Source organism: Muntiacus reevesi, chromosome 10 (genome assembly GCF_963930625.1).
Source record: "Muntiacus reevesi chromosome 10, mMunRee1.1, whole genome shotgun sequence".
Classification (NCBI taxonomy): Eukaryota; Metazoa; Chordata; class Mammalia; order Artiodactyla; family Cervidae; genus Muntiacus; species Muntiacus reevesi.
The window spans coordinates 21,483,605-21,497,283 of NC_089258.1; the positions used below are offsets into that span (position 1 = coordinate 21,483,605).

The 13,679-nt window shown below is 38.0% G+C and overlaps 1 protein-coding gene across 4 annotated transcripts in view; it reads right to left on the reverse strand.

Moving 5' to 3' along the window:
• The window catches only part of SPIN1 (spindlin 1), a 74,992-nt gene that overhangs the window by 30,794 nt on the left and 30,519 nt on the right, over positions 1-13,679 (reverse strand). The gene's annotated exons all lie outside the window — the stretch shown is intronic.

Sequence of the window (13,679 nt, forward strand, 5' to 3'; positions counted from 1 at the left end):
ATATCTACAGAATGCTTCAAAAGCAGTGTATACCATATTGATCAAAATTCACACTAAGTAACATAATCCACCTGGGTGGAGGAAGAAGGCTTCTGGGTTATCTGCAAAGTTCTCTCCTTGGCATTTCATCAAGACATGCAGTTTTTAAATGTAAATTTCTGCAATTACATAACAATTCTAAAAAGATAAATGAAAAAAGATACATATGGTCAGCTGGTCTGTGCAAGACTGTTCATTCTACTTCACAGATAAAAACTGCCAAACATGATCCCAAATGCTAAGAGAGCCATTCCCCCTTAATTTCACCTGGCATGTTTACATACACTGAATGAAATGGGCAGCTCATACATGAAGACACAGACTGATAAGAGATCAAATCTACCCAAAGCATCTCTACAAGAGCCCTTTCAGCAGTATGAGGTGCAGCTGCAAACACCTATGGATGGTCGTCCAGTGGATCCTGTCAACCCACACTAAATTTCATAATCCCACTTTATGCCCACTTCACTTTTGTCTCAAAGTTCCTCCTTAGTACAGAGGATATTAATCAACATCTTCACCCTCAAAGAGGCTGTAGTGAAAAAAGTAGACAATAAACAAGAACGAATGAGTAATATAAGCAGAAAAATGGAATGTCTAAGAAAAAAACAAAAGGACATGGCAGATGGGCTCCCCTGATGGTTCAGTGGTAAAGAATCCACTGCCAATGCAGGAAATACAGGTTTGATCCCTGGTCGGGGAAGATCCTACATACTGCAGAATAACGAAGCCCCTATGTCACTACTATTGAGCCTGTGTTCTAGACAGACCCCAGGAAGAGCTACTACTGAGCCCGCTGGCCTACAGCCAGCGGCTCCACAAGAGAAGCCACTGCAATGAAAAGCCTGCACAGCAAAGAAGACCCTTTGCAACCCCATGGACAGTAGTCTACCAGGCTCCTCCGTCCATGGGATTTTGCAGGCAAGAGTACTGGAGTGGGTTGCCATTTCCTTCTCCAGAGGATCCTCCCAACCCAGGGATCGAACCTTGGTCTCCCGCATTGTAGGCAGACGCTTTACCATCTGAGCCACCAGGGAAGTCCTAAAGAAGATCCAGCCAGCATAACCAAAATAATATTTTTTAAAAATCAAAGAGATTTTTAAAAAAGACACAGCAGAAATCAAAAACACCAAAACAGAAATGAAGAATGCTTTGATAGACTCATTAGTAGACTGAGTAGACTCAGCTAAGGAAACAACTTCTGAGCTTGAAGATATGTCAACAGAAACTTCCAATACTGAAAAGTAAAGAGAAAAAGAAGATAAAAATGCAGGGAAAAACAGAATATCCAAGAACTGTTAAGCAACAACATAAGTTTAATATGTGCATAATGAGAATATCAGAAAGACAAGAAAGAAACAGGAAAAAAATATGTAAAGTAATAACAATTTGCCCCAAATTAACGTCAGATACCAAAGCACAGACAAGGAAGCACAGAGAACACCAACCAGGAAAAGTGCCGAGGAAACAAAAACAAAACCTAAACAGGCTTTTCATATTCAAATGTGAGGAAAAAAATAAAAAATAAAGAAAAAAACCTCTTAAGAAGCCAGAATAAAGAAAAAAAAGTAAAATTAAGAATCAGATCCTACTTCTCCTCAGAAAGCATGGAAGCAAAGAGAGACTGGAGTGAAATATTTATAGTGAAAAGAAAGAAAAAACCTAAAATTTTGTATTCTGTAAAAGTATCCATCAAAAGTGAGAGAAACAGACTTGCTCAAACACAGATGAGGGAATCTGTTGCCAGTAGATCTGCCCTCCAAAAAATGTTAGAAGAAATTATTCAAAGAGAAGAAAAACAAGATAGCTCTGAAACTCAGATCTACATAAAAAAAGAACATTAGAAATAGAATACGTGAAAGTAATATAAAAACTTTTATTTTTCTGATTTTTAATTGAACTGATAACATTTTGTTCATAGTAATATTAGCAAAAATGTACTAGATGATTATGGAGCTTATATGTAAGTGAAAGACAATAACACAAAGGACTGGCGTGGAAGCATTAGAATACTTTGCTGCTACAAGATATTCTCACTACCAGGGAAGCTCTATCACATTATTTGACAGTGTACCAGAATTAGCTGTATATTGCAAACTCTAGAGCTAAAAAAGTCTTTTTAAAATAAAGTATAATTGACAAGGTAAGAGAGTAAAGGGAATCAAGCACAATGCTCAATTAAAAGCATAAAAGGGGACTTGCCTTGTAGTCCAGTGGTTAAGAATCTGCCTTACCAACAGAGGGGACATGGGTTCTATCCCTTGTCCGGGAAGATCACATGTACCATAGGGCAACTAAGCCTGTGAGCCACAACTACTGAGCCAACCTACCAACACCACTGAAGCCTGCTTGCTCCAGAGCCCAAGTGCCACAACTACTGAAGTCCGCAGCAACTACTGAAGCCGTGAGAGCCTGTGCTCTGCAACAAGAGAAGTCACCTCGATGAGAAGCCTGAGGACTGCAACCAGATAGTACCCACTCACAGAAACTAGAAGGATGGCTGTGCGCAGTAATGACAACACAGTGCAGCCATAAGTAAATAAGCAAGAAAAAAACCTTAAAAGGCAGAAAAGAGTAGAGGACACATATGAACAAAGGACAAGGGCAGTGAATAGAAAATAGCAATAAGTACGGCAGATATTAATCCAATAATCTCTTTAAATGCCACTGGTCTAAGTAAGCACTCCAATAAAGAGACTGTCATACTGAATGAAAAAGCAATACCATACTGTAGATTTTCTATAAGAAATTCACTTTAAAAACAAAGATATTCAGAGTGAAAATAAACTGATGGATAAAGAGGTACCAAGGTAACGAAGATCAAAAGAAAGTCCGTAAAGGGATATTTGGGCTTCCCAGTAAAAGTGAAAGTCACTCAGTCGTATCCGATTCTTTGTGATCCCATGGACTATACAGAGTCCACGGAATTCTCCAGCCCAGGATACTGTAGTGGGTAGCCTTTCCCTTCTCCAGGGAATCTTCCCAACCCAGGGATCAAACCCAGGTTTCCTGCATTGCAGGTGGATTCTTTACCAGCTGAGCTGCCAATTTCAGAGAGAGATTTAAGAGTAAAGAAATTCACTGGGGATACAGAAAAGCATTACATAATGATTATGGTCTCAATTCTCCAAGAAGACATAACAACCCTTAATGTGTATGTACCTAACAACAGAGCATCAAACTAGTTGAGGCAAAAACCGATAGGAACTACAAGGAGAAATAGATGAATTCACAATCACAGTTGAAAACACTTCACTGTATCAGAAATGGACAGCTTCAACCTTAAGAAAATCGGAAAAAGACATAGCTGAACCCAATACTACCATTAATCACGTGGATAAAACTGACATATATATAGCACTTTACCCAGCAAGAGAAGAGTATACCTTCTTCTCAAGATCCCTTGGAGTATTCATCAAGAGGGCCTATACTGTGAACCATCAAACACACTTTAACAAATTTAAGACGATAAAAGAAATATCCTCAGACCACAATGAGAACTACACTCAGACAGATGGAAAATCCCCAAGTACTCGGAGATTAAATAACACACTTCTAAATACTTCTAAATAAATGGTTTGAAGATGAAATTTTAACACAAGAATATTTTCAACTAAATGAAAATAAAAGTACAATTTACTAAAATCTGTATCATCAGGTAACGCAGTGCTTAAAGGGGTATTTGGGCTTCCCAGGTGGCTCAGATGGTAAAATATCTGGCTGCAATGCAGGAGATGATCCCTGGGTTGGGATGATCCCCTGGAAAAGGGCATGGCAACCCACTACAGTATTCTTGCCTAGAAAATTCCATAGACAGAGGAGCCTGGCGGGTTATAGTTCATGAGGTTGCAAAGAGTTGGATGTGACTGAGCGACTGATACTAACTAAAGGAAAACTTATAGGACTAAATGCATATATCAGAAAAGAGGAAAGATTTAAAACCAAAAGCCTACGCTTCCAATTTAGGAAACCAGAAAAAGAAGAGCAAATTAAATGCAAAGTAAGCAGATATTATAAAACCTAGAAATCAACAAAATTTAAATTCGCAAGTCAACAGAGAAAAATCAACAAAATCAAAACCTGGTTCTTCAAAAAGATCCAAACTGATAAATCTCTAGCTGTGCTAGCTAAGAATAAAAGATACAAATCACTAGTATGAAAGAAGACATCACTACTGATTCCACATACAAAATATATACATGAGGTAAACTACAAAACTGTGATCCAAGAAATTAAAGAACCATTTAAATGGATAAATATTCCGTGTTCATGGACAGGAAGACTCAATATCATCAAGATGTCAGCTCTTCCCCACTTGATCCAAAGATTTTAAACGCAATCGCAATCAAATTCCTAGCATGTTACTTTGAGGATATCAACAAACTGATTCTAGAGTTTATACGGAGAGGCAAAAAGACATAAATAGCCAACAGGATATTAAGTTGAAAAACAAAACGAGGACATTACCGGACTTCATGACCCGTTATATAGCTACATAAATCATGACAGTGTGAAAGAATGAGCAAATAGATCCCCCCCAAAAAAAACAGAATAGAGAGCCCATAAGAGATCCTCAATAAATACAGTCAACTGTCCTTTGACAAATGAACAAAGGTAATACAAATGAAGACAGTGTTTTCAACAAATGGTGCTGGAACAACTGACTTCTACATGCAGAAGTGAATCTAGACACAGACCTTACATCCATCACAAAAATGAACTCGTAACAGACCATATACCTAAATGTAAAATTAAAAACTAAATTAAAAAATTTTAAATGAAATATAAAATCCCTAAAAGGTAGTAATAGAAGAAAATCTAGATAACCTTGGTTATGTTGAACACATTTTAGATACTGAGCCTGCCAAAAAGTTCATTCAGTTTTCCTGTAAGATGGCTGTAGTAGTGCTGAGCTGTCTTTAACTTCATTTGAAACAATTCTGGTAGACTGTATTGTGACAGTTGTCATCTCAGTGTGGATTTTAAAAAAAAAAAAAGCTTATCAAAATTGGTGAAATTTTGTGTAGCCATTTCCAGTCATTTTAATACTGAAGACAGAAGAAAACTTTATTATTTCAAGAAAACACAACTGATTTGTGCAGTGTATGGAGGAGGTTGCTGTGACTTATCAGGTAGTCCAGTTGAAGTTGACAGACATTAAACCCAGACATTAACTGAGAAAGGTCAATGTTATATACCATGTGGAAGATAGCCAACATACTCAAAACATCCAAATCAAGTGCTGAAAATCATTTGCACCAGCTTGGTTATGTTAATCACTTTGGTGTTTGGGTTTCACATAAGTTAAGTGGGAAAAACCTTCTTTTATATTAAAAAAATGTGGTTTTGGCTGTGCCGGGTCTTTGCTGTTGCACGTCGGCTTTCTCTAGTTGCAGCAAATGGAGGCTACTCTCTAGTTGAGTGTAAGGGCTTCTCATTGTGGCGGCTTCTCTCACTGCAGAGCCCAGGCTCTAGGCGTGTGGGCTTCAGTAGTTGCAGCACAACGGGCTTAGGTGTCCTACAACGTGTGGGATCTTTCCAAACCAGGGACCACACCCGTGTTCACTGCCAACGGCAGGTGGATTCCTGATCACTGGACCACCAGGGAAGCCACATGAAGAAATGGTATTTCTGCAAGCAATTCTACTTAAACGTAATGAAAACATTCCATTTTTAAAACAAACTGTGACGGGCGATGAAAAATAGACACTGAATAATAATTGGAAGAGACTGTGGGGCAAGCAAAAGGAACCACCACACCAAAAGCTGGTCTTCATCCAAAGATTATATAGTATATATGATGGGATTTGGAAGGGAGTCCTCTATTATGAGCTCCTTCTGGAAAATCAAACAATTCCAACAAGTACTGCTCCCAATTAGACCACTTGACAAAAAGTATCCAGAATCAGTCAACAGAAAACACATAATCTTTCATCACGATAACACAAGATCGCATGTTTCTTTGATGATCAGGCAAAAACTGTTAACAGGTTGGCTGGGAACTTCTGATTCATCTACTGTTTCACCAGACACTGCACCTTCAAAATTCCATTTATTTCAGTCTTTACAAAATTCTCTTAATGGAAACAATTTCAAATCCCTGGAAGACCATAAAAAGCACCTGGAACAGTTCTTTGCTCAAGAAGACACAAAGTTTTGGAAAGAAGGAATTACGAAGTTGCCTTAAAAAGTTGCAGAAGGTAGTGGAACAAAAAACAATGAATATGTCATCCAATGAAGTTCTTGGCAAAAATGAAAAAAGTGTCTTTTATTTTTACTTTAAAACCAAAGGAACATTTTGACCAACCCAATACAATGCCAAAGGCACAATCCATGGAAAAAATAACTGATAAGTCGGATTTAATTAAAATTTAAAACTTCTGCACTATGAAAGACAATGTCAAGATGCTAAGAAAACATTTGTGAAAGACATATCTGATAAAGTACTGTTATCTATAATACACACAGAACTTTTAAAATTCAGCAACAAGAAAACAAACTGATTATAACAACCTTTAAAAAATGAACCAAAAACCTTAATATAGACCTCATCAAGGAAGACAGATGGCAAATAAACATATGAAAAGATGCTTTATACCATAGGTTATATGAGAAATACAGGCTCAAAACAATGAGACACCACTAATATACCTATTAGAATGGTGAAACTGACAACACCAAATGCTGGAGAGGATGTGAAGCAACTGGAATTCTCATTTAAAGCTGATAGAAATGCAAATTTGGCAGTTTCTAACAAAACTCTTACCATATGATCCAGAAATTATGCTCCCTGACACTTACCCAAAGGAGGTGAAAATTTATATCCATATAAAAGCCTACACATGGATGTTCACAGGAGTTTTATTCATAACTGCCAAAACTTGGAAGCAATCAACAAGACATCCTTCAGTAGATGAATGGATAAACACTTGGTACTATATCCAGACAATAGATTATTCAGTACTGAAAGAAAACAGAGCCATCAAGCCATGAAAAGACATGGAAGAAACTTAATCCGTAATACTAACCTGGTAAGTTTACATATTTTATGACTCCAACTATATGATATTCTGGAAAAGTCAAAAACTATGGAGACAATGAAAGGTTAGACAATAAAAGGTTAAAGGGGAGGCAAGGATGAAGAGCTGCAGCAAAGAGGAATTTTAGGGCCGTGAAGCCACTCTTTATGATACTCTAAGGGTGGATTTGTGCCATTACTTATTTGTCAAGACCCACAGAGCATACATCACCAAGAGTGAACACTGATTTACAGTGAATTACAGACTTAGGATGACAATGTGTCATTGTAACAAATGCATTTATTTAACAAAAGTACAACTGGGTGTGGGATGCTGTTGCTGGGAAATGCTGAAGAGACAGGGGATGTATGAGGAACCACTGAACCTGTAGCTCAATTCTGCTGACTTGAAACTGCTCTATTCTTTAAAAATTCTTTATAAAAAATAAAGAGGTGCTAGACTTATTCTTTGACCATCAACACTGGGCTAGATTAACAAGAGGTAAGGGATGCCTTCAAAACTGAGGTAAAATTATTTCAAAGCCTGAATTCTGTCATCAGATAAATTACCAACTGGCATTTACATTCACGTATGGGCTCAAAAATTTACAGCTTAAACAAATCTCTCAAAATTATTGGAAGATAGTTCAGAAATTGAGAGAAAAGCAGTGCAGACACACAGGGCTCAAGAAACCACGTCCGAAGTCCAGCACCACTCCCGAGAAGTTGGCTAAGAGACCCACACAGATGGGAGCGAGAGACAAGGGGCTCAGAGAGGTTTTCCCTAAGTGGCTGAAGCCACACAACGGCGTGTAAGATAAATTAGTCATAATGCAGACAAAAGGTACTACCCCTGACATTAAAGACTTTCAGAAAGCAGAGAAGAAAAAATGGGTGAGACAAGAACAGAAAAAGGCCAAAGAGGCCTTTAAAACATACCATTCCTTGACCATTAGATGGAAAAAAATCTACACTGCTGATGACATCCATCACTGGCAAGACTGTGTAAGAAGCACTGGCAAATTCCTTGCTGGTGGGAATGCAAAGTGGTACAAAGCCCATACAGGGGAAGGTGATGGTATCTTGCAGAATTACACATACATTTAAGATCTGACTCAGTGCTACCTCAAGAAATCTATCCCAATGACAGCAGTAAGACAAATGGGCAAGGCTATTCATTGCAGTTATTATTTCCAATAGCAGGAGAGTAGAAACAACACAAATGTGCAAATAAATGATTACTCTACAAACTAACTTCATACTTCTACACAATGGAATACTATACAATTGTAAAGAACCATGAGCCATTTCTCTATATATTTCTAAGAAAAAGTCACCACTACATACTGTTCAGTGGAAAAGGCAAGTAACAGAAGAATAGGTAGGTATGTATATATTAACTGGGCACCAAGATTAGTTTGTTATCAACAGTGGCTTCACATCACCCATCTGAGGATCACAGATTTTCCAGCGGAAAACAGAACAAGACCCTTCACTAGGTAGCCTCAGCTACATCTATTTGTTGATTGAAGTGAGGAAAAACTAGCGTAATTTACAAAATAAACTGTTCTATGATTCACCTAACAGTACAGTCACTTGAACTGTCCTAAACAATGACAGGCAAGAAAAACTATATACACTCAAAACTGTTAACAAGCTCATCCAGACACATGTTCCAAAATAATCAGCATTTTTTTAAAGTTTACGTTTAATTTATTATTTATTTCTTTTTGGCCGCGCAGGCTTTCTCTAGCTGCAGTGCAGACTTCTCACTGCAGTGGCTTTTCTTGTTGTGGAGCACGGGCTCAACAGTGGTGGCGCACGGGTCTGATCACCCCTTGGCATGTGGGATCTTCCCATGTCTCTGGCATTGGCAGGCAGAGTCTTTGTCACTGAGCCACCAAGGAAGCCCTTTTTATGTGCATTTTTGAAAACTGTTATTAGAGGCAATTTCAGTAAATCTGAGAACTGAAAAGTAAAGAATATGAATGAATCACTATACATTACACCTGCAGCTTTCTAACAACCAACTCATAGACTGCCTATTCATGAAACTATTAAACATGTACACGCTTTAGCTAGGCAAGGGTACACACCAAGAAACAAATGCACAGCAACCAAGGAGAATCTAACATATAAAAGAGGAAAAAGAAACTCCAAGGATGACAATGTTGTATCAGATCAAGAGAATAATCAACAGAATAGAAAATGACAGAAGGTGCTAGAAAAAACTCTCTTAAGAAAAACAAGGACAGATGGATTATCTATTACATTCGGCAGGCAGGAAATTATATTGAGAGTTTCATAAAGCTGTTAGAGGTTCTAGGAGACTTCAACTTGCAAAGAAACTTAAATAAATAGAAAAAAAAAATAAAGCAATCACAAAACTCCAAGAAAAACATAATGTACCAAAAAAAGGTAATCATACTGCATTACTTGGCTCAAATGTTCAATATTATGTAGTAATCACGACAGGAACAATAAATACATTTTTAGCCAAAGCTTTTTTAGAAGTTTAAAGAAGCAGTAAAACTGTAACTTTTAATGCTATGCATAGAAAATCCTAAAAGATGCTATCAGAAAACTCCTAAAGCTCATCAATGAATTTGATAAAGTTGCTGGATACAAAATTAATATACAGAAATCATTTGTATTTCTGTATACTAACAATGAAGTATCAGAAAGAGAGATTAAGGAAACAAGTTCATTTACCACTGCATCAAAAAGACTCTTTCTAAGGACTTCACTGGGGTTCAGTGGTTAAGATTCCATGCTCCCAATGCAGAGGGCCTGCATTCAATCCCTGCTCATGGAACTAGATCCATATGCTGCAAATAAGGGTTCACATGCCGTAATTAAAAGATCTGCTATGCTGCAATGAAGATCGAAGATCCTGTGGGCCACATCTAAGACCTGGTGAGACCAAATGAAAGTATTGTTGTTTCTGTTCAGTCGCTAAGTCGTGTCCAACTCTTTGTGACCCCATGGACGGCAGCACACCAGGCTCCCCAGTTGTTCACCGTCTCCTGGAGTTTGCTGAGTTGGTGATGCTATCTAACCATCTCACCTCTGTCGCCCCCTTCTCCTCTTGCCCTCAATCTTCCCCAGCATCAGGGTCTTTTCCAATGAGTCTGTTCTTCACATCAGGTAGGCGAAGTACTAGAGCTTCAGCATCAAGCCTTCTAATGAGTCTGATCTTCACAACAGGTAGGCAAAGTACTAGAGCTTCAACATCAAGCCTTCCAATGAATGTTCAGGGTTGATTTCCTTTAGGATAGACCACTTTCACTTCCTTGCAGTCCAAAGAACTCTCAAGAGTCTTCTCCAGCACCATAATTAAAAAACATCAATTCTTCGTCACTCAGCCTTCTTTATGGTCCAACTCTCACATCCATATGTAACTACTGGAAAAACCGTAGCTTAACTATACAGATCTTTGTCAGCAAAGTGATGTCTCTGCTTTTTAATACACCGTCTAGGGTTGTCATAGCTTTTCTTCCAAGGAGCAAGTGTCTTAATTTTGTGGCTGCAGTCACTGTCCACATTGATTTTGGAACCCAAGAAAATAAAGTTTGTCACTGCTTCCACTTTCCCCCATCTATTTGCCATGAAATGAGGGGACCGGATACCACCTTAGTTTCTTGAATACTGAGTTTTAAGACGGCTTTTTCATTCTTCTCTTTCACCCTCACGAAGAAGCTCTTCAGTTGCTCTTCACTTTCTGCCTTTAGAATGGTATCATCTACATACCTGAGGTTGTTGATATTTCTTTCAGCAAGCTTGACTCCAGCTTGAGTCATCCAGTCCAGCATTTCACATGATGTACTCTGCATAGAAGTTAAATAAACAGGGTGACAATATACAGCTTGTCATATTCCTTTCCCAATTTGGAACCAGTCAGTTGTTCCACGTCCCACTCTAATTGTTGCTTCTTGACCTGCATGCAGGTTTCTCAGGAGACAAGTAAGGTGGTCTGGTATTCTTATCTCTTTAAGAATTTTCCACAGTTTGTTGTGATCCACAAAATCAAAGGCTTTAGTATAGTCAATGAAGCAGAAGTAAATGATTTTCTGGAATTCCCTGGCTTTCTCTATGATCCAACAAATGTTGGCAATCTGATCTCTAGTTCCTCTGCCTTTTTTTAAACCAGTCTGTACATCTGTAAGTTCTCGGTTCACAAACTCCTGAAGTCTCACTTGAAGGATCTGGGGCATAACCTTGCTAGCAAGTGAAATGAGTACAATTCTACATTAATTTGAACACTCTTTGGCATTGCCTTTCTTTGAAATTGGAATGAAAACTGACCTTTTCCAGTGCTGTGACCATTGCTGAGTTTTTCAAATTTGCTGACGTATTAAATGCAGCACTTTAACAGCATCATCTTCTAGGATTGTAAATAGCTCAGCTGGAATTCTACCACCTCTCCACTAGCTTTGTTGGTAGTAAATGTTAAGGCCCACTTGACTTCACACTCCACAATTTCCGACTCTAGGTGAGTGACCACAAAATCGTTATTCAAGTCATTAAGACCTTTTCTGTATAGTTCTGTGTATTTTTGCCACCCTTCTTACTCTGGTTCTGATAGGTCCTTACCATTTCTGTCCTTTATCATGCTCCTCCTGACATGAAATATTCCCTTGATATCTCCAGTTTTCTTGAAGAGACCTCTAGTTACACAAGCCTCTTCACCACGACAAGGCTGTGATCCATTAACAGGAGCCAAATAAATAAATATCAAAAAATAATAATAAAGCATTAAAAAAGAGAATTTGTCTAGAAATAAAGCCTAAAGAAGCAAAATACCAGTACTTCAAAAACTATAAAACACTGATGAAAAGAAATTGAAGATATACTGTGTTCTTGGAATGGAAGAACCAATAATGTTAAAATGGCCACACTACCCAAAGCAATCTACAGTCAATGCAATTCCTTTCAAGTAATTTGTATGGAAGCACTAAAGAATCCAAATAGCCAGAACAATCTTGAGAAAGAAGAACACACTGAGGAATCAAGCTCCCTGACTTCAGATTATACTACAAAGATACAGTAATCAAACAGTATGATACTGGCACAAAAACAGACAGAGATCAATGGACAGGATAGAAAGCCTAGAAATAAACTCACACACTTTTGAGTTTGTGAGTGGCAAGAATATACAATTGAGGGTTTGTGAGGAGGCAAGATCAAACAATAGAGAAAAGACAGTCTCTTCAGTTAGTAGTGCTGGGAAAACTGGACAGCTACATGTAAGAGGATGAAATTAGAACATTCCCTTAACACCATATACAAAAATAAACTCAAAAGGAATTAGACCTAAATGTAAGACTGCGTACTATAAAAATCCTAGAGGAAAACAGAACACTCTGACATAAATCGCAGCAATATTTGGGGAAGTGGGGGAAGCAGGTGGGGTGGGGGGGCGGGGCGGGCAGCTGGCTCTGTCTCTTACGGTAATGGAAATAAAAGCAAAAATTTTACAAATGGGATCTAATTAAACTTAAAAGGTTTTCGTATAGCAAAGAAAACCATAACAAAGCAAAAAGTCAATCTACAGACAGGGAGAAAATGCCTGCAAATGATGCTACCAACAGGGACTAATTTTCAAAATATACAAACTTCATACAGCTTAGCATCAAAAAACAAACAGCCCAATCAAAAAAGGACAGAAGATCTAAACAGACATTTCTCCAAAGATGACATAAAGATGGGTAATAGGCATATGAAAATAAGCTCAACATTGCTAATTATTAAAGAAATGCAAATCAAAAATACAAACAATGAGATATCTGACTGACAGACATCAGTCAGAATGACTGTCTTTAAAAAGTCAACAAACAATAAATGCTACAGAGTGTGGTACTCTTCTACACGGTTGGAGAACGTAAATTGGTATAGCTATTATGGAGAACAGTACAGAGGTTCCTTAAAAAACTAAAAACAGAGCTACCGTATGATACTACAATCCATGCATCTCAATGGTCATAACAGCACTAATTACAACAGCCAAGACCTGGAAGTAACCATCAACAGATTAATGGATAAAGATGTGGTACACATATACAATAGGCTATTACTCAGCCATAAAAATAGATGAAATAATGGCACTGCAGCTACATGTATAGACCTAGAGATTATCATATTAACTGAAGTCAAGGAAAAATATCACATGCTATCATCTACATGCGAAATTTAAAAAATAATACAAATGAACTTATTTACAAAACGGAAATACACTCACAGACATAGAAGACAAACTTATGGTTACCAAAGGAGATATAATCAGGGGAGGGGATAAATTAGGAGTTTCTGATTAACATAAACACACCATCACATATAGAACAGGTAAACAAGGACCGACCATACAGCTGAGGAAACAATATACAATATCTTGTAATAACCTATCATGGAAAAGAATCTGAAAAACAGATATGAATATGCAGGTGGCGCTATGGTAAAGAACCCGCCTGCCAACACAGGAGACGTAAGAAACACAGATTCAATCTCTGGGTCGGGAACATCCCTTAGAGAAGAAAATGGCGACCCGCTCCAGTACGCTTGCCTGGAAAATCCCACGGACAGAGGAACCTGGTGGGCTACAGTCTACAGAGCTGCAAAGAGTCGG